General features: G+C 44.6%; 1 long non-coding RNA gene across 1 annotated transcript in view; it reads right to left on the bottom strand.

Moving 5' to 3' along the window:
- Positions 1-5209: 5209 nt before the first annotated feature.
- Positions 5210-23161, bottom strand: part of LOC146822044 (uncharacterized) — a 176093-nt gene continuing 158141 nt past the window's right edge. The window contains exon 4 of the long non-coding RNA XR_014963223.1: positions 5210-6031. This is a non-coding gene — a long non-coding RNA (uncharacterized LOC146822044). The remainder of the gene's footprint in view (positions 6032-23161) is intronic.

Below are 23161 nucleotides of genomic sequence, written 5' to 3'. Positions count from 1 at the left end.
CAGCCGCCGACTGCTGCCACGAGAACAGAGGTGGAGCACCATCGAGCGGGAAGCCTTCGCTGTGGTATGGGCTCTCAAGAAGCTCCGGCCCTACCTTTTCGGCACCCACTTCAGAGTCCAAACTGACCACCGGCCCTTGCGGTGGCTAATGCAAATGCGGGGCGAGAACCCCAAGCTGTTGCGATGGTCCATCTCGCTGCAAGGGATGGACTTCACCGTGGAGCACCGGCCCGGCAACGACCACGCCAATGCGGACGGCCTGTCCAGATTCTTTCGCCTCGGCGAGGAGAACCCCCAAGGAGATGGGTGACTCTCCCTGCCTTCAGCTGGGGGGGACGCGTGTTGGAGCCGGCCTCGTGGCGTGGTCCTGTTCCCCCTCGCTAAGCCGCACGAGGTCGCATGCACCTCGGGGCTCCTCCATTTTGGATTATACGTCACTCCACGTGACCACCGACGTGACCCCGCACCACCCGGCCTCGGTCCCAGCGAAGCCCGACATCGAGGCGCCAACCCCTGGCCCGGGGGATACCACGTGAACCCTTCCCACTCCCGGCGGAGGGCAGTATCGATGGGACCCCCAACCGTCCTTCCACACCTAGGTGCGAGCGCCCCACAGCTCTCTGGGGCCTGGCGCCTCTCCTGCTGGGCGTCTGGCCGCTCCCTACCCGGCCTCTCCGCCCCCCCGGGTGCAAGGGTCCGGACATCTAAGGGCTCCAGTCCTATATCTGGGGCGACCCGACAACAAGACAACAGTTGTATCCCGGAGTCAAGAGCCCTGCTGATCGGATCGCGGCTGACCCTACGGAGAAAGACTTATCCTGAACCTACACCCTGAGCCCTGCTGACGACGTCGGGGCTCCACCGTGCTTGAAGACCTTCACGAACCTTTGGGGTCCTGCTGACGCTGTCGCGGCCCGACCTTGTTGGACTAGCCATCAGAGCCCAGCTGACCTCGTCGCGGCTCGACCAAAGCGGACCTACCACCGGAGCCCTGCTGACTGTGTCACGGCTCGACCCAAGCGGAACTACCACCCGAGCCCTGCAGACGCCGTCGCGGCTCTCCCCGTCCGAGCTACTTCGAGACCAGCACGCAAGGCCTGGCACAGAGCCTCCCCGTACCTGGCTGGTACTGAGACTGACCCGCTGCCCTATCCCCCTAAAGACATTGAGACTCTTTTTGGATCACTCGATCCCACTGTAAATATTGAATGTGCTACCTTTGATAAAGAACCAAGATAAGCAACTGCTACAGAGTCCGGTGTGGTGGTGTTACTGGGCCTAGTACGATCTCAGGAGAAGGACCTCTCTTAGGAGGCTTCTCAGCGGCGCTTGGCTATAACTTTGCGGAAGGGAGGTGGCTGGAGCAGTCCCCCTGACTCCCCGGTGGTCCTCCCTCCAACATACACTGTTTCTAGAAGACATGCCCATTGAGCCCATTTTGCGACCCAGCGTTTCATGAATGGCGGCCCCAGCCAAGCGGTGCGATAAAAATTGCAGTCCGCAGGCAGTTTGTGAGTACATGTTTCCTGGACTCTAACAGCAAGGGAGTTGCCTTCCTCTCAGAGCTCTGATGGTTTGCAGATTCATGATAAAATTGTTTTAAGAATTATAAATATCATATCAATGTAAGTGTCTAATATACCCTTACATTTTCAAACGAAGAAAAGCAACTTATTAGAGGCTCTGTTTATGGAACTGAGTAATTTTTTTAGTTCCCCATCATAAGTTAAAGGTATACCAGATGGACATTTGAACTTAGATTTAATGATTTCTTCTATGTGTGCTGATTTGAAAGATTTTCTATTTGGGGTGACCTTGGGCACCGGAAGTACAAAGGACTGACAGCGATGGGAGTTTCCTTTTGGATTCCTGCAAGCCTGCTCTGTAAATGGATACTCCTTCCAGAGACACAATGCAATTACTCACACATATCAGCTGGGCCATACTTATGAGTCTCTCTCATTGTTTCATCCAGGGAGAGTTTTTCTGTCAAGCCCTGGCTCGAAAATGATCATTGTCTACCAAATTACTTGCAAATTACTTATTAAACCTGGAGCCATATACAGCTGGCATACTGAAAGCTGCTGGCGAAGTAACTAGATTGGCACAAATTAGAATGAAGTGGTCTGCAGCAGTAGAATATGAAATATTTTATTGGAAAGCACTTAACTCTAATGTGATTCTGTTAGATTGATGAGAGCGGGGTTCAATGAAGGGCATTTAGGCCGGCTGTGGCATTGCACGCTTCTATTTGAATATGAGCAATGGTTTTAAAAGGGGTGGTGTTAATGTAATCTTTGAAAGGGCGAAACATATGTCCCACTCGCAAACTTTGAACTAAGTGGAGAGCTTTGAGTCAACTATAATAGGAAATCAATTAAATGGTCAGGTAATATTAAGCCGAAAATTAATTAGCTAAAAAAAGGTATTGTAGGGACGAGTGTGTGGCAAAAAAGGGGTATTATGTGAAACAAGTAATTAAAATCCATTATATTATTATGCAGAAGATCAGAAAGATGATTACGCTTTTATTAACAATTAATACGAGGTTACTGGAATGACCACTGCAAACTGTGATGACGCAAGTAGGTGGAGTTTTCATATTAAAGAGTCATATGTTGAGAACTATGGGTCAACAACTGTGTGTGACCGTCAAGGGATTGCCCTGTTGAAGTAATCATTGATTGTTACGTAGACGTGAGCCCCCTAATAGTAGCAAGTTGTATCAAAACTAATGGGGCTCAAGGGCCCAATGGCTTGCCAACAGCCATGTTAAAAGCTGATGTGACATATTGAGCAGGATGGTTATCGCTTAGCAACAGGCCGATATTTGTGCTAGCTGGAGAGGCTCAACCTTACATCCCTTGTTTCAGAGGGGAGAATCATGCAGTACATGTAATGACAGATTAATCCCTCTGCCTGATAATAATGGTCAAGTTTTGGCTAGAATTTTACTTACCAAACTGATGTCTTTGGTTGCAGCTGGATCACTGACACCATTTTAGAGGGAAGCTTGTTACCCTTGACAACACACTGATGGCATCCTTATTATCCAATGGTTGAGTCGCACCTCAGAGGCTCGCTCGAGTTCTTGATTCGTGGATCATAGGGCTGTCCTCAGTGGTGCGGACAGAGGGATCTCAAGGCATAACCTGACATCCTAAGGGATTTCTGCACCTTTGCTGAAGTCCACCCAACGGTTGCATAAAAGCTCAGGGGTCCTGGTACAACTGAGACAGGATTCATATCTTCTGGATAAACATTTGTAACAAGGGGTGGAAGCAGGGATGTTTCTGGCTCCCCTATTACTCAGCCTCCATGCAGCTCATCAAATGTCTGCCCCGTCGTTAGTTAGTTGTTTTCCGCCGAAAGAGGATCGCACTTGAATGAGCATACATGATGATGATCTGAATTTTTGATCAGACTGGGATTGGTTTGATGATGCCATTATCAAAATTTGATGTCTATAAAAGACTAATTTGTCTTCTTGTTAATGCCTCTAAAACCTAAGTAATGGTTTTTAAAAGAGGCAGGACGAAGAAGAACAGCTGTTGGCACCTTAGGTGAACACAGAATCACTGTGACCTCCAAAAAGGCGTCTGCTTTAGCGAAACAGGATCAACCTGTTGTCCCTCTGCAAAATTAAAGAACGAAATGTCTGCTCTCACTTCACTTTCAGGCAACTCTGTGTTGGGTTGCCCATCGTTTCATCTAACGCATTAAGGGCGGCCATGCGGGCTTAGCTGATACAATCTCTTTTGTATGGTCAGGAGGCAGACCTGAGACAGATTGGAACCAGTCTGGATCAATTACAGTGTCACCAATGCGGGAAAGACTTCAACTATTGAATTCCTCAAGCCACCCCAAAGTGAGGCTGGGATCTGGTCTAATTAGGCAACTGTTAGCAGCCATGTACGCGTTTGTAAAACTATGTCATCAAATAAGATAATTATGGATCACTCCATTTGTATTTATGAGAAGAAATATACAAATACGAAACAGAGGTGAACCAGGGTTTAAAACCCTTGCAAACAAGCATTGAAAGACACCTTGGAAAACCGAGGATGACATGCCCTCTGGTCTTAGGATCTGCCAGCTATCCTATGTAGGAAAGCTAAGGGGAAGTCAATGTTTGAAACTTCCACTGCATTTGATCTCAAAGAATTTGCCTTGAGAAAACTCCTGTATGACGTTTTGACTTTGTATACATGGAGTAAAAAGCAAGATTATTTGACCGATCTTACGATCACTTCATCTTGTTCCAAAATTCTGAAGTGAAGGTTTCTCTAAAATTCAGCAGCCAAATTTTGGGGGAGGGCCTTCGTTTTCAAATAAGTGCAGCCGCGGCTCCTCCATTAGTGTGGTGGAGCGTTGCCCCACTAAATAAAAATGCTGCAGAGATGAAAATAAAATGGTAATAAAGTTAATCTATTAATATTTTATTTTTTACTACTCCTTCTCGAGAGTCAGGGTGGGGCGGGGCCATTGCTGTTGAGTGACAGCAGCAGGGAGCAGTAGTGGGCACTTAAGTTTAAAGTGTGAATGTCTCTTTGTTTGGCTGTCTGGCGTTGCCCAGCCAGACATGCGCATTTTAAACCTCTCCAACCTGAGCTGTCTTAGACAACTGGGTGGAGAACAAGCACAGGCCGTCAGTGCCTTTTGGAGTGACGAGACAACCTGCTGCAACCATTCCTGGCACTTCTCTCATGCTGGTTAACAGCATGAGAGCAGTGTCTGGACTGGTTAACGGAGTTAGCTGGGGCCCGCCCTGGACGACTGGAGGAAAACACCAGGACAGAAGGAGGTGCAACTGCCAATAAGGTAAGTGCATGTTTTTCATTTTAATTCTTTTGAATGTACGCTAAATCACTGACATGCATTATATGTTAACATTTTTAAAGTTAAACATTTTAACTTTAAAATGATAATGTAATACATGTTGATGTGATTTATAATTTTCCCCGAGACGGCAATGCACCTTTTTCACCCATTTGCCCGCCTACGACTTTCATTTGTTGGCAGCTGCCACAGAATAAATGAGGTTCTTGCAGAATGTGACTACAAAGAAGATTCATTCTCATATTTGATTTATTTATGTCCTGAAATGATGAAAGATCAAAGATTATATCTACAACTATTCTTTTTGACACACAGACAGTAATTGATGATGTACAATTTTGTATGAATTACATCGCTACAGGTGGTACAGAACGAGCTCCAGGTGATACAGAGCGCAGCGGCGAGGCTGATTCTGAACATTCCGAAGTATCAGTCAGCCAGGGAAGGGATTCGAGCCTTGCATTGGCTCCCCATCAGGAAGCGCATTTCCTTCAAGGTCCTGAATATGGTATATAAGGCTATGCATAGCAAAGGTTCACCACATTTGAAAAAACATGTTTCGATGGTACACTCCGGGGAGCACCTTGAGATCCTCCTCATAGAAAAAACTGGTCTGTCCAAGATTTCACCGGTCCAGATGGAGCGGCTGCTCCTTTTCTGTATCAGCCACCAAGCTTTGCAATTCCTTGCCCCCACTCATTTCCAATGCAAACTCTCTCCGGGTTTTCAGAAAACCTTTGAAACATGGCTGTTTGCTTCTTAGATGAGTGTTAGCACTTCTCTCTCCTCCCACGTCCGCCCAGCGCCTTGACACCCGCAAGTATAACTGTGCTTTATAAATATTATCCTATCGCTACTGGGTAATGTAGGGGTGTCAAATCCATGTCCATAACATACACGAAATAACAATCTATGGCTACTGGTGATGTCTTTCGAATTTTATTTGTATAATGTATTTATTTTTATTGATAGCATGGGGTATCCATATGCCAAAAGAACGTTTATACGGTGCTTAGTGCTTGATGTATATCGAATTCACATTGGTGAAAGAAAACACATTCTCAAAATCAAGTCCTTGTGGTGTCTATTTTCATACATGGTAGGCATCATTGTCTGATATAGAGGAACCACTGGATTCTGCCAACACGTTTCGCCCTCTAAAGTGCCTTGCAGGACTTGGGCTTTTTCAAGGCTGTAATTAAACCAATTTTAAAATAGAAAGTCAGCACAGTAAACCAATTAATACAAACACAGAGAATCACAATACAAAAAGTCAACAAAGAAAATAAAGGTAAAGATGGAAAAAACAGAGACAAATTTCAGATTAATGACAAGATAAGGAAAGAGTACTTTGCAATTATTCCAGTGATCGCAGTCTGGGCAAAACAATACTCATGAAAGAATGGTAAACTGAAAGGTGATGGAATGGTATGAGGTAGGATCATTTCAAAAGGTTTATTAAAATTAGGTGTGTTTATTAGGGTACAGGTTGTTGAGAGGTTAACATATAGAATTATAGATGGGTAACAGTGAATTACAGGAATGCTTTTCACTGAGGGGTTTTGAGTGACATCAGGTAGAATAGAGCGAAGCTCAAATTGTCTATGACATCACTTAGAACCCAGATGTGAGAAACATCCCCATAATTCATTTTTTACCCATCAATAAATGTTATGTTATGTATGGCCGCCAACATCATTGGCCCCTGGTTTCAAGTGCTATGCAGTGGCAGAAGAGTAATGGAGGAGCCATGCATTACATGGTCTCTGTTATCTATCCCTATCCTAAAAGTAAAACAAAGAAAAACTTTCCTGCCATTTTTGATCAACCCCCACCCCCTTCCCTGCCTCCCTTCTCCCTCCTGCAGCTGTGCCTTCTGCTCTAGTCCAAAGCAGACAAGTGGCACTGCACTGGCCTGGAAGGCCTTAATGACATCACAACAGTGGGTAACCAGTTTAGTTATCAATTCTTTCTATGTCATAGTGGTGGGTTATGAGATTTAGAAACTGAAATAAATGATAGAGGTTCTCTGTGAGTGCCATACATAACAATTAGAATCCTACAGTAGAGGCATCAACAACTCAAAATCTTAACATCTTTGTCAGGGGGTGCAAGAGGAAAGTGCCCAAGTGAAGGAACTGCTCAAGTGAGGGGTACGTAAATGAAAGAGGACGGGAGAGGATGTAGCCTTACGGCTAGAGCGGTCAACCTCGAAGCTGGGGAACCGGGTTCGAGTCTCGGCAACGATGCTCAACATCTTGTGATTCTGGGCAAATCACTTAATCTCCCTGTGCCTAACAAAAATGAATGTATCCTTTCTTTCTGTAACAAAACTGGTGCTCTTGTAAAGTGCTCTGATACCCAATGTCTCAGGTCTAGTTTGCGCCATATAAAACTCTAAAAATCAAAGTTAGTAAATTGTTCGATTCCGTTTCTAAAGGTTAGTCTGAAATAAATAATGAGCAATGAGAAGATGTACATATACTTCTTCCTCGAGCACTAAAAAAAGAGATTGATGTGTGTGAAGTAAAGGATTTAGGATTTACTACCATCATTGTTCCCAGTAAGGGGTCACGAACAGATGGATCCTGAGGAGGGGGGAAGGTCTTCCAGGGCTGTGCCAACATTGTAGGAGGTAAACAGTAGCTAATCGATAATGTCAGCGTGAAACACGTGTAGTTGCTTAAAATACTAGTCTGTTCCTTGAGACTCCAAGAACAGGGGCTTAGCTTGGTCAGTAAGACTGGGGGTGTAAGTTTCTGATTTTCCAACAATCACGCTGGCATGTAATGTTAAAACACATTGCACAACAAGCAGGGTGCACGAAAAGCACCTAATGGACAGTGGAAGGGGAGAGGAATGCGGATTGGTAGAGGCACCAGGCAGTAGCGTAGCATGGGGGGCCTGGGGAGGGTGGTCTGCCGGGGGTGGCATGAGCTTTGGTGGCTGCAGACCCCCCTCACTCTTACCTGTGGCCGTCATGGGGCAGCAAATGCAGGGATCGCCATGGGAGGCAAAAGATCTAGCTACGCTCCTGGCAATAGGTGATAAAAAATTAAATTTTTTCTTTTTTTTTTTTTCCTTTTTTTTTTTTTATAATCCTCATATGCCTCAAGAAAAGATAACCAGATTCCATTTGCACACCTAACTGGAAGTAACCGTGTCCCTCTGTGCTTGCGTGCTGGAAAGACCAGAAAAAAGGAGGGGAGGTAAGGATGATCTGCTCCGAGACTTTATGGCCCAGATTTTCTGAGAGCGTCACAACCCACCTCCACCTTCCCGCTTTTCCCTCCACTGCATTCCCCCAAGCGCCTGAACGCTGTTTGGGAAGCATCAATGGAGAAACACCAGGGTAGGTGGACGAGGCATTAGCAGGCGTAATCATCGGATATTAGTAAATGTTTTGCTGATCGCACCACTCTAAAGCAGGAGACCAAAAATGGTGATTCTTAAAAGCTAAAAAAAGATCCTCTAGAGCCTCTGAAAATATTCTTAACACCTATTATTTATCTATTTTTTTTTCTCGCCTCTGTACGACACTAAAAAATACGAAAACGAATGACTGAGAGAAGCAAGGCCGTAATAAGAGTTCTATCATGGAATGTAAATGGCCTTAGGGTAAGAGGGAGGTGACATAAAATCCTGCAATATTTAAGAGATTGCCCGGCCCAGATATTTATATTACAAGAGACCCATCTATTAGAGAAGGAGGGTTTAGACCTCTTTAGAAGCCAAGGCTGGATCTCCGAAGTAGTCTGTTCATCTCATTCGGCTGTCACTAAGGGGGTGGCGATTCTTGTTAAAAAAGGGTCGCAAGTGGTGTTCGGGGCACATATTTCAGATAAAGCAGGTAGATGGTTAGTGGTGAAGGCAAAGGTCTCAGGTTACCCTTTCACGTTAGCGGGATATTATGGCCCGAATAAGGATGATGTCTCTCCTTTAGGTGAATTAGTAGCAGAATTGGTGGACTCCTCTGACCCAATCATTTTGGCCGGTGACTTTAATGCTGTTCTGGATCATGCTCTAGATAGGTCTTCTGGTAGTAGAGCCTGTGTCAACCCAAAAATGTCAATGCTGATCAAACAAGCTATGACACAGCTGGGTCTTCGAGATATCTGGAGGCTGAAGGCCGGAATCAAAAAAAAAGGTTTCACATTTTACAATCATAAATACAGACATCAGTCTAGGATAGATTATTTCCTCACTGACAGTAGCTTAACTAAGTGGATTCAAAAGGTTGAGCACGTGGGTGCCCATCTGTCAGATCATTCGGCAGTGCTTCTACATTTAGATTTATATGAGAAAGTTTCCCAATCAAGATGGATGTTAGATCGCACGATTTTACAGGATGATGATATGGTGGCCACACTCGCTAGAGAAACGGAAGAGTTCTTCCTGTTTAATAAGGGCTCAGCCACATCTGGAGTAATCTGGGATGCCTACAAGGCTTTCTTGAGAGACAGGTTAGGTACACTAGCGGCTGAGAAGAGGCGCAACTATCGTAAAGAGGTGTCAGTAATTGAGGAAAAGGTTCAGTCCCTAGAGAAAGATCTCTCTGACCCTAAGATAGAGGAAGACGTCCGGGGAATTCTTCTCCAAGAGGTACTGAGAGAAAAATCTGTCAACAATTTTACAGGATAGGGTCAGAAAAAAATGGGAAGCTAGCAAGTTAGCCCACTTTGAATACAGTGAAGGATGTAGCAAGCTGTTGGCCTGGAAAGCAAAAAAAGAACAGGTGAGGAACAGGATTGACCAGATTCAAAGTGACTGTACAGGTGCCCTTATCACTAACAATGAGGAGATCGAACAAGTTTTTCATAAACACTATAGTAAGGTGTATCATGAAGGTCTAAAACCCACTCAGGAAGAGGTTCAAGTATGGCTATCCCAAGGTTTAAAGATTTCAGCCGACAAATCTAGGATTTTGAATCAAGAGATTAAGGAAGGGGAAGTTGAGCTTGCACTACGACAAGGGAAGAAAGCCAAAGCCCCGGGTCCGGACGGGTTACCCTCTGAGGTTTATAAAGCTTTGGCGAACACACTAACACCCTTCCTTTTAGAGATTTTTAATAATCTTTTTATTAATGGCACTGAAATGCCAGCTTCATGGAACAAGGCTAACATCTCCTTGATTCTAAAGCCTGGAAAAAATCCAATAAATTGCGACTCATATCGGCCAATTTCTTTATTAAATTGTGACTACAAGTTCTTCACAAAAATATTGGCTGATAGATTGAATGGTCCCATGGCAGAGCTGATTCACACAGACCAAAAAGGATTTATTCGTGGAAGGTACCTAAAGGAATTAACCCACTCACTGATAGGTTCGATAGACCTTGCATCTACCTACGCGCTTCCACTAGCGGTAATTGCTTTAGATGCCACTAAGGCTTTTGATCGAGTTAATTGGGTCTTCCTACAAGCAGCAGCAAGTTCAGCAAACCTGGGTTTAAACTTCTGTAGAATATTGGAAGCTATATATAGTCTGCCAAAAACCAGATTGCTGATTAATGGCTCTTTAACAGACCCAATTTTCATTAGCAGAGGTACTAGGCAGGGGTGTCCCCTATCGCCGCTTTTGTTCAACCTGTATATAGAGCCTCTGGCCAGAAGAATCAGGGAAGATTCTGAGATTGTACCTTTCCACTTCCAAGGCTGGAATAAGAAACTGGACCTCTATGCAGATGACATTCTTATTTATACAACCAACTTGCATAAAACTATGGGCACTATTAACGCACTAACAAAGGATTTTGGGAAGGCATCGGGCTATGATGTAAATAGAAGTAAGACGGAAATTATGTCCTGGAACTTAGAAGTGGGGGAAGGTGTTCAAAAGGAGGTAATGAGATACCTGGGGGTCTTGATTCCGCAAGATCTTTCTAAACTAACAAAAATGAATTTTGAGAAGGCAAAGAAAGAGATTAATGGTTGTTTAAAAATCTGGGCACAACTTCAACTTACTTTGCTCGGCCGAGTCAATTTAATAAAAATGATGGTGCTCCCAAAATTATCTTTTCTGTTTGATGCTATCCCTCTACCATTTGAAAAAGAAGCACTTAAAAAACTGAGGGCCAAATAAGTACTTTTATTTGGGCAAGTAAAGGCCCAAGAATAGCCTGGAAGAAATTGAGACGAAGGGTCGATAAAGGTGGTTTAGCATTGCCAGATTTACTATTTTATTCATGGGCATTCCTACTAAAAAACGGAAAAATGCTTTTTAACACTCCCACAATATCGGAACTTGGAAGGTTGTTAGATACTATGGCAAGACAGGAGTCTGGAGCCAGCCAGGGTTTTTTGTTCAAATACGCTGACCCCAAATACTTTAAGAAAGTCAGGCTGAAGATCCTGAAAGGCCTGGCAGAGACTTGGTATAGGGTCAGAAAGGCTCTGAAGATACCATATTATAGCTCCATGGCTCCCATCTGGGACTCACCAGGCTCACCGGGCTGGGCTAAAGATATCCTAGCTAGACCATTGAATGAGGCAGGCCTAACAAGATGGAACCATATTTTGCCTGAAGCTCAACTAATAAGCTGGGATACTTGCAATCAGCTATCGAACCAACAGGTATCCAAATTCAAGTATATCCAAATACAAAGCTGGTGTCAAGATCCTACCACTGTGATAGGAGAACAGAACGATCTGGAAGATACACTTATGAAAGAAGTAACTATTAAAAAGGAGCTTGCCATCATCTATTGGCTGATGGTTGAATTGGAAGATGGAGCTTTTACTCTTCCAACAGAGCTATGGGGAAGATGCTTGCCGGGGTCCTCGCTCGAAAATAAGTGGCAAGTATCAATGTCTATGCTTTTTAAAACAGTTAAATCTGCGCATCTAAGAAGAAATCACCTTTTCTCCATCCATAGAGCATATTGGACACCACAGAGGCTGTCAAAGTTTGGAAGAGGAGGTGATGTGACATGCCCTAAGTGCGGGGGCCTGAAAGAAGACGATGTACACATGTTTCTGGAATGTCCTGAGATCCAGTTATTTTGGAAAGACGTCTGTCCAAGATGCTAGACATCGATATTAAGGTAAGCATCTTGACAGTTATCTTTGGTTGTGTGGACTCCTTGGAAAAGGTCACAGAGAATAATTCTAAGCTGTTCTTTTACACCATGCTACTGGCACGCAGAGAGATCTGTAAGCAATGGATAGCTGCATCTCCTCCCAAATTCTCTGACTGGGTGCTTTCTATCAAATATGTGGCTGGGTTAGTTATGAGAGCTTTTAAGAATCACCAAAAATGAAATATTTTCAAAAAATAACCAACATGTTGAAGGAATTTCAAAACAGATCAAGAGAGTGTGCATTTTCTTCTGTGCATATGTAAACGTTTCTGGTAAAATTCCACCATACCCAACTCAAAACACCTGTACCCAGCTATTATTAAAAAAATACATTTTTTAGAGGGTTGTGACCCCCCTCCTCTCACCTCTCTCCCGCCTCCTCCCCCAAAGCTACGTCTCTCTCCAAGAGCTGAACATATCCCCTCAAGTTTTAGGTGAGGTTGAACTTCGTGGCTCCTCCTGTTTGGGGGAGGGACGGATGGGGAGGGGTCAATGTTGCCCGTTCCTGTCAGCAAGTCTTTTGCACCAGTAAATTATCTCTCAAAATTAGCTTACAGGGATATTTGGGAGCCCTCTTCAAAGAACATTTAATTTAAATAAAACAAAAGAAATGTGAACATTTTAATCTATAAGACATGTGGATTGTTACAACGATTAAAATTAAAATTGACCGTGCTGAAAAGTTTAAAGTCCACCCCCTCCCCCTATAGAGAGTCAGGTGAGACCAAGGACATTTACAGAAAATGAGTGCAAAATACTTCATTTTAAAGCAATCTGGCCCATTGACATTGGTCTTACCCATCTCTTTTTCTCTCTTACTTTCTCCTTTACACATTTGCCTATCTGCCCACTTTAATTCTCTACCATCCGTGAGGTGCCTGCCACACGGTGAAGGGATTTACCGAAACTCCAATTTGTCTATGGGAGCTGGTGCTGCGGCCGTTTTTTGACCGCCTCACGAGCTCCCATAGGGAAATGGAAGTTTGCGACCGCACCATGTGCGGTCGCATCGTAATTGCAGTTTTGGACCACCGACTTTAGGTCGGTCGGTTCCAAAACCTCATGGATGTAGGTCAGAGGAAACTCCGACCGACATCCAAATCAGTACCTAAGTTATTTGCATAGATTCACAGGATTTTATGCGACGCCACCGAGACTCTTACCTGGGATCCCCAGCTCTTGAGAAGCAGCTGTGGCCCCTGTGCCACATCCTCACCACTCCTGTGTTATCTGTCAGGGAGCTCTTTCCTTCTCCCGGACGATGATAGATAAATACAGCTCTTAGCTCTTTATTTATTACATAGGCAAAACCAATGCATTACCAATGCTTATTTTCTTTTCTGTAACATATGACATCTGGATGCCCTTGGGTGATGGCGCCCTATAAATACCAGTAGACTTGACTTGAGTTTGCAGAGTACGCTATAAATTATATTAACCATGCCCCTGCACATGAACTCCATAAGGGAACAACGTCTTCTACAGTGTAGGAGATTTTGAGTAGGGGTGAATGAACTGGGCATTTTTCAAGAAATGTGGAATTCCATGAAAATAAGATGACATTGGGTGAAATGACACTTTTAGAGTGAAATGTGGTTTGCCGCTATCTCACATTACTTTTTGATTTTTACATGAAAGTACATCTTGCTAAAAAAAAATAATCTTGTGAAATGCTGGCAGAAGACGGATTCAATCAGAAATTGATGTCAGCGAGACATATTCTGCATGAACCGGTCTCCAGCAGGCAAAAATGATGTGAACAGATGCAATAGGTGTGAGGCGCCTCACTTAAACTAGCAGGCAATGCTTCTTTCTTGGGAAGGTGGCAATTGTGGAGCAGATGTAATGATAAAACTGAGTGCATTACATTCTGGTCTAGATTTCAGGTAACACTGAGTCCATGCCACTCATATACAGTAAACTACAGACGTTTCAGCCTTGTTGGGACACACGAGTGAGGTGCAGAATGAGTACAGTGGCACTGTTGGGCCGCATGAGTGATGTGCAGATTGAGTACACTGGCACTGTTGGGGCGCACGAGTGGGGGCAGATTGAGTGCACCAGCATTGTTGGGGTGCACGAGTGAGGTGCAGAGTGTGTACACCGGCACTGTTGGGGCGCACGAGTGAGGTGCAGATTGATTACACCAGCACTGTTGGGGTGCACAAGTGAGGGGCAGATTGAGTACACCAGCATTGTTGGGGTGCACGAGTGAGGTGCAGAGTGAGTACACCGGCACTGTTGGGGCGCACGAATGAGGTGCAGATTGATTACACCAGCACTGTTGGGGCGCACAAGTGAGGGGCAGATTGAGTACACCAGCATTGTTGGGGTGCACGAGTGAGGTGCAGAGTGAGTACACCGGGACTGTTGGGGTGCACGAGTGACGTGCAGATTGAGTACACCAGCACTGTTGGGGCCCACAAGTGAGGTGCAGATTGAGTACACTAGCACTGTTGGGGCGCACGAGTGAGGTGCAGATTGAGTACACCGGCACTGTTGGGGCGCACAAGTGAGGTGCAGATTGAGTACACTGGCACTGTTGAGCCGCACGAGTGAGGTGCAGATTGAGTACACTGGCACTGTTGGGCTGCACGAGTGAGGTGCAGAGTGAGAACACTGGCACGGTTGAGCTGCACGAGTGAGGTGCAGATTGAGTACACTGGCACGGTTGGGTCGCACAAGTAAGGTTCAGAGGGAGTACACTGGCACGGTTGGGCCGCACGAGTGAGGTGCAGAGTGAGTACACTGGCACAGTGAACACGGGCTCCAAGCCTGGGCATACCGTCCTACCATGGACAACCCCTTGAGAAAAATAAAAAGTGACAGATTGATTGCTTGAATTAATCTCATGCACTGGCATTTGTTCAGGTCAACATTCCATTCCATTGTTTTTATGCTCACAGTGCCCCTACAAAGACCTGCCACACTGAAATCAGTCTTTGCCAGACTCCAAAAGAGACAGCCCAGCCTGAAGTGCTACGCCAGATATTTCAGACTCCTTGGTTGTCGTCGGGGAGATGTCGTTTGAGCCCTGTGGTACAGTGAGCTCCAGAGCCCATGTCTGGGCATACTCTCTCTGCTTAGGACACAACTCACTGTTTTTTTTCTGAACCAAAGAGTGTTTCAGATAAAATCAGGTACTCCATCCATCAATTTTTGTTTTCCTCAGTGAGTGTTTAATGAATTTACTAAGCACATGCAAGTTCTCCTGTCACAACAGATCAGGTACCAGAGATGAGTCTTATATGCCACAGCACGTGAACAGAACTTGTGTCAACATGCCATCTGAGAAATCACAGAAACAATGTAAATATTGTTTATTAATTTGATACTATCAAAATGCAATCCAAGGCGTCAAAAGGACAATATATTTCATTATGTGTCTTTTCACAAATGCCTCAGTGGGATGGGTCAGGGCAGGGCAGTGAGTGAAAAGGAATCCCAAGAAATACTTTCATTCAGCCCCCATTTTGCACCGATCGAGCCTAATGAATGAGCGCAATCCTCTCTAGATGGGTTCGGGAGAGATCTTCCCCAAAGATTTGTTTCTCAAAATGGAGCCCAGTAATTACTATTGCAGCACACTTTTCTAAATGTATTGGCCAAACTTCTAGAGATTTCACAGCCAATCCCTAGAGAGAAACTCGTGAAATGTCCACTATAGGTCCACCTGGCAGAGAGCCTGTGAGAATTACTTTGCTGCAGCGTGTCTAAAAGACCAGTGTGCTGCCTCCACGAGACTCCTCTCAAGGCTGCATGGATTGGAGAAGAATGTATCTGTTCTCAGCCTCCCAGGGTTTTCCTTGCATCCCGTGAGGCCAGTCCGACCGGACATGGACACAGCATCACCCAGCATCACTGCGCTCTCAGAGGCACAGGATGCTTGCCTCACTTGTCTGAACTCTTTAGGTGAGAAGGGGACTCACAGAGAGCAGCAGAACAAGGGAGGGATCCGAGAGCACAGGAAAGATTGGTTCTGTTCATTTCATGCATAAAGCGCTTAGGCCATAGCAGTAGCCAATATGTCTAGCATTGGCTGCTAGCCCTTGGCTTTGCCAATGCTTGTGAATGGTTTTTAGGTCTCGCCTAACGTTGCAGCGCATGCGCTGGTCGCTGGCGAAAGATATTGTGAGAGAGGGCTTTCAGAAGTGGGCTTGAAGCCCCGCCCCTCATTTCCATTGGCTGGCTTCACCGTTTATGCTAACCGGTGGGCTGCCATTGGAAATGAGCTGTTTGCGTTGCCTCCCTTTCGCCTTTTGGTCCGGCCCATCCAGACTGGATCGCCTGCTTCACGGCTGTAGTAAAGCAATTTCTTATCTCAAAGAGGGGTGTTATATAAACAAGCTGTGAGATCCAGTCCGGATGGGCCGTCCCAAAAGGAGACAGGGCGCCGCGTGTTTATTTTTGCATCGCGCTTTGACTTAAAGTGAAAGCGCGATGCAAAAATAAACAGCGGCTGCCTTCCCGCAATGGCGCGCGCTTGTTTATTGATGTGGCTGCTATTTCAATGTATAGAATGAACTCAGAAACGGTTTCTAGAACTGAACATTTCGGCGCTGTTTTTGCTGAGGAAAAAAAATGCTTCTTTCGTGTGGCAGTAATTCCACAGAGAGAATTGAGAACAATTTTACTTCGGAGTTGAATTATAATTGTGGTTAGGTTTGCAGACAAAGGGCTAAGGAGAGTTTTTGTAATTTCCGTGTCTTTCTTGCCATGCTGTTTGCTTGCCAAGCATCGCACAGAGTGGGAAATGTCCATTTCTACATTTCTATCTTTTCTTCGTGACATCTTTATTTTTTCTTTTGATATATTTTTTACCTGAAACTTTTTCTTGTTAGCCGGCTTGTTTTTATTTTTATTTCAATACTAAATTGACAGAAAGCCTTTGTTACATACTTCATGGGAAAATTGCAGTGTCAGTGCCCTGAGCGTGGCCAGTGTGGACAGGGTGGAGCCGGACGGATCCACGGACTCTTTGTCTGAGACCCGAGGAAACAAAGTGATTGTCTCCGTATCTGGAATCCACTTGACCTTTGGGAAGAAGTAGAAAACCCAAGTTAATGAATGTAAATACTTTGTTTCGCCATGCGGCTGGGGGCAGCACCGACTCCGGCGGCGCCCGGTTCATAGCACAGCTGGAGCCGGGACTCAATTCTTCTTCTATCGGGAGAACCGCGACCAGCGACTCTGCGGCGATATTCCTTCGATAATGTCACCGTGGGTGGAATATTCCAACAGCATCGCGAGGAATCTGGTGTCGCGATACAGCACTTCTATGTTTACCCTTCTCGCACAGAGAATATATCATTTTCGAAACACTAGTAAGGGTTTTTGTTCTGTGGTCACTTTTCATCACCGCCGTGTCTCATCTATAGATCTACTGTAGGTACCAGGGGGCAGATTTACAAGCCCCTTGCACCACTTTTACGTCACTTTTAACATGGGAAAAGTGATGCAAAAGTGGTGCAAGGGGCTTGTAAATATGCCCCCAGGTTTCTAAATGGAACATAGCTGTGTTGTTTGCGAGCTTATTTATGTGGGTGTTTAGATAGCGCTATGTATCTCCTTGCAGCTGCTTCTCAGCGCTTTGTCAGGATGGAAATGCAGTTAAGAGCGAGGATCAGGGCAGAGTCCCGCCGAGTGCGTGGCGGGTCCCCACACATCATTTGTCATGGACCGTTACACTACTAAACAAATTTAACTGAGAACCGGTTGTGAAGCGCCACGAAGTGCGATCAAATGCAATTCAATGGGAATTTATGCAAACAACGTTTTCCAAGGAAACATCACTGGCCGTGCATGCAGTGATTCGACAAGCAGCGAAAAAATAGAATTTTTTTATTGAAATGCATTTAATTTTGCAACAGTGTCCTAAATATAGCTTATTACTAAAAAAAAAAAAAAAATGAAAAATGTTAGAGCATTTAACGCGTAGGATATATTTTGCAAACATCGAATTCCAAGTTGCTGCAATATGCTAAACAAAGAAGAATGACTCTTCCACTGAATTGTGTATCGCACTTTAAAAACATATGCTAAAATACACAGGGTACTTTTGCTTAACTAGGTGTTCTTTGTCGTTTTGCCACACATTTGGGAATTTAATGTGCTACCTATAACGCCGAATGTCTAATTTTGTGGAGTTTTCTTCGGATTTGAGCTCGTATTTAATTTACAGCGCTTCCATGTTTCCAGGGGGGAAAGAAACGTTTTCTGCTATAGCTAGATGAATTTTCTTTTTCTTACTTATTTGTTTCCGTCAAGTTTTCTTCAAAGGAGATTACTGATTTACGGAACAACGGTCGGTGCATTTTGCAACAACAGAACAGTTTAGTATTGCGGGATGGGCCTGGCGGTGATTTTTTTATACTCCTGTTTAAGCAATATTTCTTTTTAATGTTTATCCCTCCGAGTTGCACAGGAGTAGAACGCCTTTGCTCGAATGAAGAAAACAGCAGTTTGTAGCATCCTTTTGCATGCACTGCTGCTTGTGGTTCGCTGGGTTAAACTCTATATTGCGCAGAGTACTGTAGGCAGCTGCTGTTGATTGTAGGAGCCGGCAGTGCACCGTGGGTGGTGCGAGGGTACCCCAATAACGCACCGGAGAGCCGAGGCTCAGGAGCTGAACACAAGCCCCTGCTTTAAGTTAAGGCCATTTGCTTTGCTAATGGTATTGTATAGCAAAGCAAATGGCTTTAACTTAATGAAAGGCGAGACCTATTGCATTTTTAATGCAATAGGTCTCGCATTGACGCGAGTTTGAGCTATTGGCATTGCAAATAACAATGCCTTTTATTTTTGTTTTCTTTTTAAAAGCATGAATAAAAGGCATTGTAATTTACAATGCCAATAGCTTAAACTCGCGTTAGTGCGAGACCTATTGCAATGCAAATGCTTGTTGTAAAAGTGTATAAGAAACTACTAGGCTGAAAGCAATTTCATTTTTTGTAGTGAAGTTGAAGTTGAAGTTGAAGTTGAAGGGATTTGTAAAGCGCTCTACTACCAAACGGTTTCTTGGCGCTGAGACAATGCTACTTTAGAGGGGCACAAGGAGGGAACTAAGATGGGTATGCCAACAGAAATAAATAAGTTTTGAGAGCTTTGCGAAAGTAAGAATAGGTGGAGATAGATCTAATGGTGAGAGGAAGTGAGTTCCAAAAAAGGGGGGCAAGCGTAGTGAAACTGGAGCTGCCAAATTGTTTTCTCCGATAGCGAGGGGTGCTAAGGAGGAATTGGGTAGAAGAACGGAGGGTTCTGCTAGGAACATAGGCAGCAATCTTTGATCTAATGAATGCTGGAGCCGTACCGGCCAGTGACATGAATATCAGGCAACCCATCTTAAAAAGGGATCGCTCCAAGATGGGAAGCCAATGAAGGGTCTTTAGTAAAGGGGTCGTATGATGAAATTTCGGAAGCCTATAGATAAGGCGAGCTGCCTGGTTCTGAATAAGCTGCAAACGACGGCACTCATATGCAGGAATTCCGACATACAGGCCGTTGCCATAGTCCAGGCGAGATAAGATCATGGCCAAGATGATAAGTTTAGGGGCTTCCAAGGAAAAGTAACGGGAGATTTTGCGAATTATTCTGAGGGATAAAAAGCAAGATGAGACCACCGAGCTAATCTGAGGGCGCATCGAGAGATCTTGACTGATTTTAATGCCCAGGGTTTTCACCGACGCAGAGGGACAGGGGGGGGATCCGAAAGTGGGGGGCCAAAAAGCGGGAGTCCAGGGGTTGGAGGGACCACCGATGAGGACCAACTCTTTCTTCTGTGGGTTCAATTTAAGTTGGTTGAGGTTCATCCAATCATGGATGAACGTCAGGGTGGAGCGGAACTTAAGAATGGAGTCTTAGGGAGGAGAGAGGTTAAAAATCAGTTGGAGGTCATCGGCGTAATTAAAAACCGTGACCTCCATGTCTTGTAGGGCTAAGATCAAAGGGTAAACATAAAGATTAAATAGAAGAGGGGAAAGGGACGATCCCTGAGGCACCCCGCAAGAGACAGAAAAGACGGGGGCAGAAAAAATTTCTAGTTTAACAGCCGGGGAGCGATCCGTCAGGAAGGAAGTGAGCCAGCCCAGAGCTGAGCCCCGAAACGCTGGCACCCCCGACACGGTCCAAGAGGATGGAGTGGTCGACCGTGTCGAAGGCGGCGGACAGGTAGAGGAGGACCAAGGCCTGAGGAGAATTGATGTCAGCAAAAAGGCGTAGTCTCAAAAAGCGCATATCTTCATAGTAACCCTGGCACTTAAGGGGATTACTTATTGTGTTAATGTGCAAATTGCGCAACATGAGAATGCCGAAATTCACAGAGAGGTAAGGCAATGGCTGAAGGGCTCCTACCTGTAGGCTGTGGTGGGTGGAACAAAAATGTGAGTGACACACTGACAGACCAATGGGTGGAAAAAGCTGGTTCAAAACCCCTAGACGTACATTAGGTGTGTAGTTTTATAAAAATTAGAAGGTGTTGGCTAACAGCAGACATAAAAATACAGTTGTATAACTTAGCAGGTGATAAAACTGAAGCAAAGCATGAATAGCACAAAGCGCACAGGGTTCTGAGAACTGACCAGGAGGTGCAAGAGATTAAATGTGAGATTTAAGATTGCTGCAGATCGGCGCGAGGAGGACATAAAACAAACAGAAGACAGGGATGAGAGTGGGGAGTGCAGTAGGTTTTCCGCATTGAGGGAAACGATTAAAAGAGCAGAAAAGAAAACAATGCTTGGGTGGTGATGGATGGACTCCAGTAGCAAAATTGCTGAAATTAGCAGTGATTGTGGTTCTAATCTCGGCTTTGGTACGTGAACAATTGTGTGATTCAGGACACATCACTATTTCTGAATTTGCTTATATTATAGATATGTAATGTAACAAAAAAACAATTGTTTTAAACTGTACGTCAAGAGTTTTGTAACCTTATGTCACCAGATCCCACACACCATACTGTTCTAGGCACAGGCCCTTGCTTTAGAGCTCCTCCCGCTATAATTTAAACATTGTCATATGGAGCTATCCTAGAAGGAACAATAGTGAACATGTTACAGCGACAGATTAGATTTCAGGATTTGGATTTTATAGCAAGGCCCGGAGGCCAATATTATGCATAGTTCCTTTATTACTACTCAAACAGCAGCAACATCACAAGGAATTAGAATACAAATAAACACTCTAGAACCCTGAACATGCTTATAACACCTTAACAGGCAGCCATCTTCCTCTTTTGTTGCTGCTCGAACAACAAGATAAGTACATTTGTGTGAGCTGTGTTATTAAGAGAATAGAAGGTTTGATTGGTGATGTTGGGAGAAAAAATATCAATATAAAGTTTTATGTTGTGAGGTGAGCCTTGAGGGTTATTTAAAAAAAAACAAAAAAAAAACAGAGTGTTTTAATGAAGGAATATGTTGGGGAAATAAGCGTGTATGAGGCATGGTGGGAGAAGTTCTGAATAAGTTCAGGATATTGAGGATGTTTATATGCGGCGATATGGAAAGTAGGCTTGGTTTGGAGAAAGGTTACCATTTTTAATGAAGGAGAGTCCGTTACGTGCGCGAGAGAAGAAGGGCTGCGTGCGGAAGGAAACGAGGTGAGTGTAGCGTCAGCGCGTGCAGAGTAACGGCGCTCGAGCGCATGGTAGGTTGCACGAGAGCGCGTTAGTTTTGAAAGGATTGAGGATTTGAATAATTGAAGCCGCCGTACAAACGTGACGTACGGCGGCCATTTTGAGAGCTTGGGGGTGAGCAGAGGAAGTCAATGGAGATATTATGGCCATATTTAGGGAAATTGGAATTGAGATGTGATGACAGTTTCTGTCAGGGTGATCGTTTTTTTCACAAACGAAGGTCGAGTTTAGGTGAGAGAGGTTAGGAGTTGATTGTGAGGAGGAAATTGGAAATTTTTCTGAGGGAGGTAGAATTTTGATCTAGGTAGGAGGAGGAAATATAGAAGAATATTTATATTTGATTGGTGAAATAATTTAGAAATAATAAATTAAGATGGAAGGTGCAGAAATATCGAGGAGAAAATGAAGTCCTATATGGAGAAAATGTTTGATGGGTTGTCAGCATCAATTGATAAAAAAATAGAAGATACTTTTGAGAAAAGTTTAAGGAAAAGAGATAATAGACAAAAAAGTGGTGAGGAAGAGAATTATTGGACGACTGAAGATGTCGAGGTTGTGGCAGGAAGGTCTCGTGTAAGTGGAAAAAGGAAGGAAAAAAGGAAAAATGTGGAGAAAAGCAAGAAAATAATTGGTGACGAACGTAAGGTTCGAAAGGAAAAGGCTATAAAGGCCAAAGTAAGCGCAATAAAGGCGCAAAAGAGGAAACACAGTGCGGTGTCCTGTGATTCGAGTTCATCTTCAGGTGATGTGGAACTAACATGTAGTTCTAGCCTGGAGGATTCCGATGTTGAGGAGGTCCCTGTAAAGAAAAGGAAATATGAGGAAAAAGAAATTAAAATGGAAATTAGAGAATTTGTGGATCCTCAAGGGGAGGATATGTTTGATCCACTGTTGATTCAGTATCCATTATCACCTCAGTGGACTCCGGCTGATCATGTAGCCAAGTATATAAGATTTTGGATTAGGCGGGAGATACCTAAGGAGGTGAGAACAAGGCTACGTTCAGAGTGCCCAAGGCCTAGTCTAAATAGTAAGGTGGCATATACACCTGAGTTAGATCAGAAGATGCTGGCCTTCATAAATAAAGGTGGAAGGGACCCAAGGAGAGGACTCGACAAGGGTTTAAAAGGTTGCCAAGACAGGCTTTTGGACGTCTTGGGCCCGCTAACAAAGGTTTTTGATATGTGTGAGGAGGCACATAGTAGTAACACTGGTGTGGATGTAATTGAGATGCGCCAGTGGCTGCAAAGGGCGATCTGTTTACTTGGCAATGCGAATGCAGCTTTATGCTTGGAAAGGAGAAAGAGTATACTCTTTAAAATAGACCCAAAGCTTGCAGAATTGGCTGGCAAGGAGTTGGGTGAGGAAAGCGAAGGCTTATTATTCGGAGATGATTTCGTGAAGGACATGGCCAGATATGTTGGCACCTTCAATAGCCTACAAAAGGTCCAGAAGGACATAAGAAAGGTTTTTGGAACGGCCGGGCGAACGCGGGGTCGGTTTCCCGGCCGAGGACAGGGCTTCACCAGAAGCAATTTTGGAAGCGGCACAAGACCCTATGGTGCAAGTTATGGAGGAGGATATATGTTCTCGAGGTCAGATCAGGGAAGTT

Source organism: Triturus cristatus, chromosome 6, assembly GCF_964204655.1.
Source record: "Triturus cristatus chromosome 6, aTriCri1.1, whole genome shotgun sequence".
Classification (NCBI taxonomy): Eukaryota; Metazoa; Chordata; class Amphibia; order Caudata; family Salamandridae; genus Triturus; species Triturus cristatus.
This window is presented reverse-complemented; position numbering and strand designations above follow the sequence as displayed.